At 37.7% G+C, this 5918-nt stretch overlaps 1 non-coding gene across 1 annotated transcript; it reads right to left on the bottom strand.

Moving 5' to 3' along the window:
• Window positions 1-4628: 4628 nt before the first annotated feature.
• On the bottom strand, window positions 4629-4735 carry LOC141709496 (small nucleolar RNA R71). The gene has a single exon (XR_012570070.1). It is a non-coding gene; the product is annotated as a small nucleolar RNA R71 (small nucleolar RNA).
• Between the last annotated feature and the right edge of the window lie 1183 nt (window positions 4736-5918).

A 5918-nucleotide genomic window follows, 5' to 3' on the forward strand; every position in this document is an offset into this window, starting at 1 on the left:
TCGGGGATCCGGGTTGTCACGAGTTCCATTTCCCTTAATAACACCCAATCTTAATAAATAATCAACTACTCTGTACTGTGACCCCACAATAAACACACACACCACAAGTTATAGTCTCAGAGATGAATATCCAAAAATAATCACAAGTTGTTTTATTCCACAATTATAAGCCATTACACCTCAAAAGGGTTTCTAAATAAATTTACATTTCTTTGCCATTATTACAATTCATAAATATACATAAATCTGGTACATCAGAAGTTGAAAGCCTAGCCTATTGGTAGATCCTACCTCGGCTATAACGGCATCAATACCTATAGGAAGCTGCGGAACGTTTCCTATCCGCTCGCGAATTGGGAGCTTGGTCCTGTTCATCTTGTCTATCTGATGTTGTGTGATGAAAGAAGAAAGCAAGGGTGAGCAGCAAGCCCACCAAAATAATATGTATAATGATTAACAATATATGAGCCTTCTCATAGTACTCATGAAAGTCTTGGTCAAAAGAAATGAACCAAGTTGATATCTTAATGCGATGAAGTCACAAAATATTCAGTATATATATACATATATACTTTTCAAAATATTGGAAGTCCTCTTCCATGCATAATACACACAGAGTTCCAGTGTATAACTGTATAAAAATATCGTTGCAAGGTGATCTCATATATCTAACCTTGTCACAACGTTTTTCTGAAAATCTTTGTCATACATAAGATAATCATTTACTAGATATAAGTTTAAAAGATGAAGTTACAAGATACTCCAATATACTTATATCTTTTCCAAATACTACTTGAACTACCACCGTTCAAGTTATAATTAGTTCAAAAGTTCATCACATAGATGAGACTACAAGACCAGATTTGAATAGATTAAATCTTTTAAAATATCATCAAAATAAAATGAAGTTACGAGATACTTCATTTGATGTAAACATCATTTTGAAAACTTGACCCTGCCAACACTCAACAATCGCCCAACCGTAGCCTTTCTATCGAAGTGCTCTGGGTAGTGTTGCAGAAATTATCCAATTGGATGATGAACTCATTACGGGAGTTTTCCGCGCCAGGAAGACCACTTACGATGATCAGTCGTAGTAGTACAACCCCACCATTTTCTACATGTAGAGGAGAACCTGTCGGATTTACTTGTCAACCGAACACTGAACTCCTAAGGAATGGACCGCCTTAGCGGAACTTCCAGGCCATTTGGGCCAATATAATAAGGCTGGGCCGGCGCTACTCGGCCACTTACGCCACTCCTAGTTCAGATGAAATCCATGACTCTGAAACGTAAAGCTCGTCCCCACTTTCCCCAAGTAGAAACTTGTTGATACGGCTCCACCAAGAAGTCGTATCTATTTGGAAAGGAGAACTCACCGATATTTCCCAGGCGATGCCTGTTAATGGATTAACTTATTCCAAGAATTTTACTTCCCGAGTGTTGGGTAAGTAATCGATTCATTTAACAAAACAGCAACCTTGTTGCGAATATAAAACACACCACAGAGCCGGATCCCTCAGGTTTTGAGCGAGTATTTAAATCCCCTTCGAAAGGAGAATCTTAAATATAAAAATGAGTTTTAGGATCCGCTCTAACTTTTAAAAATCATTTTGAAGACTCGCAAAATATTTTTAAGAATGTTTGGAGTGATGCTGATTTAATAAAATAAATCAAACCCCAGAATATTTAGAAAATGTCTGAATATTATTATTTAAATAATATTCCCATAAATAATAATCTTTATAAAATAATTGAAGTAGAAGTATTAAAACTTATACTTGAAATGAATAGCAAATAATCAAAGATATACTTATACGAAAGTAATATCTTTATTTGAATAATCAAAAATAAGTTTGATTATCGACACCTTATTCTTTAATACAATAAAGAATATTATTAAGTAATAAGCGGAGTCATAATACCTCGAATGAATACTATAAATAATATTCATAAAATAAAGGAGTCATACATCCTCAAATGAATATCCAAGTAATATTCAATAATAATATAAACTGAGTCATAAGCCCTCGAATGAATACTCAAATTAATATTCAATTAAGTAAAATAAAGGTATCGAATAAACCTTATTCGATCCATAGTTTTAAAAACTATATCCATATATATATAAATATAAATATATATATATATATATATAATATACTCGGGAACATCGACTCCCGGTTTAGAAATATGTTCACCTTTTATCCCCTATACTAAGGGTATACGCAACTACTTGCTTATTTCTAGCATAGGTATTATGCAACTATAAGCATTGAAATCAACAGATAGATAACCAGATTACGAAACAGACATGCATATATACCATATCAGCATGCTCCAATATATCGCAAAATTTGCTAATAACAATCATGCACTATCACAAGATAATGCATATACATATATTTACATCACAACAACAGTATATCGGGTAGAAAACTTGCCTGAGCGACTGGGGGTTACAAATGGCTCGGGACGAGTCTGGTAACCTATAAACAACAAGTAAGTTGGAATTAAACCAAAGTCACTTGTAAATATATACTTTAACCAACTTAGATTCTAACGCTTGCTTTGCGCTTACTGATTCTCTTAAGTCACTCGAGTACCCTCGGCTCCACCATTTTTAATAATTTAACCATTATGAGTTTTAAAGCGATTCCTTCGCGAGTGTCTTACCAACTGCCTAACACTCTTACCATAATTGTTTCATACACTAATTAACTCTTTAAGGTCCTTAACCAAGGTTTCAAAGTAAGGCGAGGGGTAATGGTTCGGTCGCGAAACACCGTTACTTAAAACGGTCGTTTCTCCTAAACCGTACATCGGAATCAAACGAAATACATATCAAAACGAAGCTCGTAACATGAACTATCTAAACATGGCAATGGTCATAACCTAGCAGGGAGTTCTCGGGTCCTAATGTTATGAACAAAAGCAGTCTAAAGTAAATCGGACATTACGACGGCTATGTTTACGCGATTACCAATGTTTAAACTACTCCAATTAACCACCAACCAACTCATAACCATCAATACAACAAAACTTCACCGAAACCATACCACATCAGTCCATAATCTCCAAGGTTTTCAACTCAAACAACCACAATCAAGACCTATGAACTATAATCAAGCTTCAATTACCAAAACACTTCCAAATCAAACCAAACTACTAATAATCACAATCCATGCTTCTCATTTCACAAAACCAACCATTAAACTTACTAACAAATAAAGTAAAGGCTAGGGTTTGAAGTTTATACCTTCCTTGGGAGGTGTTAAGTTGCTAGGAAGCCTTAGGGAGCCTCCTACAAGCTTGATCTTTCCAAAGAAATCAAGAACACAAAATTAGGCTTTGAAGTTTCTAAAAGTCCGATTTAAAGAACTGTAAAAATGAGGATCTTACCTTGCTTATTTGGACGAGACTTGTGAACAAGAATTGTAGGTCATCTCAATACCTTTCCAATGAGCTATAGAACACAATATTTGAGTGAGAAATGAAGGAGATACAGCAGTTTTAGTGTGCTGGTTCTGTTTTGGCCGAGAGCATGAAGAACAATGCCTTGGTTTCTTTTTGATTTTGATGAAAAATGATTTGCTTGGCTTGGTTGGTTTGATTTTTGTGTTTGTTTTAGTAAATTACCTAGTTGCCCTTGATTTTGTGTGGTTAAAAAGCCACCACATCTCCTTCCTTCCCATGTCATGCTTGTGTCATCCTCATGATGTCATCCTCCCCTCCTTGTCCTCTTCTCATTGGTTGGGTGACATCATCCTCTCTAATCCCTTTAATTAACTTCCTAATTGTTTGCCTAATGACCGCTGATCTGTTATACTATTCGCTTAACTTTTTTTTTCGTTTATCGTTTGAGGGATCATACCCGGGATCTTATTACTTAGGTTCCCTTAACCTTTCTCAATACATTATATTCCTTTTTATGATCCTCTATTATAATCCTTTAATTTAAATCCTTTTTATTCTGTTACCTTATACTCAATTCTTTCTGTATCTGGTAGATTTTGGGGAAAAATCAAAGTGTTCGGAATTGGATTCTGACGATCTTTACATACACTTATATACCATATAGAGTACTAATAAAATCTCAGAATATCCATAACAGAACCCCTACATAGTGTGGCATGAAAAGTTTTCTCATTCAGCAAAAACACTATTCATAAGGGTTTCAAAAATTTCCAAAAATTGGGGTTATTACAGGAACTGAGCAGAAAGAACCAGTAAAGATGGGAGATCGTATTGTTCAAGCTGATCCAGCTCTTATGGATTTTTCTCGGCCTAAAATTGATGACATTCAGTCAAGCATCCTTCATCAGGCTATTCAAGCTAACACCTTTGAAATCAAGCCGGGCACTATTCAGATGGTGCAGAATTCTGTTTCTTTTGGAGGAGCGGCAACTGAAGACCCCAACATGCACATAAGGAATTTTGTCGAGATCTGCAGCACTTTTAAGTATAATGGCGTGACTGATGAGGCTATCAAGTTGAGGCTTTTCCCATTCTCACTGAGGGATAAAGCTAAAGACTGGTTACATTCTGAACCAGCTGGGTCAATCACTACGTGGCAAGATCTTGCGCAAAAGTTTCTGGTGAAGTTTTATCCAATGGCAAAGACTGCTGCTATGAGGAGTGCTCTTACTCAGTTTGCGCAGCAACCTACAGAATCTATGTGCGAGGCTTGGGAACGCTACAAGGAAATGTTGAGAAAATGTCCACATCATGGAATGCCGGATTGGATGGTAATCACTGGTTTTTATAATGGTTTGGGGGCCCAATCTCGGCCCATGCTCGATGCAGCAGCTGGAGGCGCCTTATGGGCTAAAAGCTATACTGAGGCGTATAATCTTATCGAGACGATGGCTGCAAATGAGCATCAAAACCCAACTCAGAGGATGACGTCAGGCAAGGTCACAGGTATTCTGGAAGTTGATGCAGCCACCGCTATTGCAGCCACCGCTATTGCAGCCCAGCTCCAAGCGCTATCAATGAAGGTTGATTATTTGGCTACGTATGGAGTTAATCAAATAGCTATGGTTTGTGAGCTTTGTGCAGGTTCTCATGCTACGGATCAGTGTTCTCTTGTCAACGAATATGTTCAGTATGTGAATAATTATCAGCGACAACAGCAGCCTGTGCCAGCGACCTATCATCCTAACAACAGAAATCATCCAAATTTCAGCTGGGGGAATAATCAGAATGCTATTCAACCAACATATCAGCAAGGAGTAAGTAAACAGTTTAACCCACCTGGATTCCAGTAACCACAACAGTATGCTACAAGGCAATCATATCCTCAACAGGGAAGTGCAGCTGCACCTACTAGTGCTGATTTTGAGGAACTTAAGCTGTTGTGCAAGAGTCAGGCGGTTTCTATCAAGACCTTGGAAAATCAAATCGGTCAATTAGCCAATGCAGTGCTCAATCGTCAACCTGGCACTCTTCCCAGTGACACGGAAGTACCAGGCAGGAAGGAAGCTAAAGAGCAAGTCAAGGCTATTACCTTAAGGTCTGGAAAAGTAGCTGATGCTGAAAAGGCAAAAGAAGTCGAAGCTGAAGTTAGAGATGAAGAATCTAAGCAAAAGGAGAAAGCGGCAGAACCAAGGAAGACTACTGTTGAACACACTCTGCCTGAGGCTAATACAGGGGAGAAACAGCTCTATCCTCCACCACCTTTTCCTAAGATATTGCAGCAATAAAAGCTGGATAGACAGTTCGGGAAGTTTCTGGAGGTGTTCAAGAAACTTCACATCAATATACCTTTCGCTGAGGCGCTGGAACAAATGCCTAGTTATACGAAGTTTATGAAGACTATTCTTTCAAGAAAGGTGAAACTGGATGACCTTGAAACCGTTGCTCTCACGGAAGAATGCAGCGCGGTTCTGCAACAAAAGTTACCACCAAAACTGAAA

Source organism: Apium graveolens, chromosome 2 (assembly GCF_009905375.1).
Source record: "Apium graveolens cultivar Ventura chromosome 2, ASM990537v1, whole genome shotgun sequence".
Taxonomy (NCBI): domain Eukaryota; kingdom Viridiplantae; phylum Streptophyta; class Magnoliopsida; order Apiales; family Apiaceae; genus Apium; species Apium graveolens.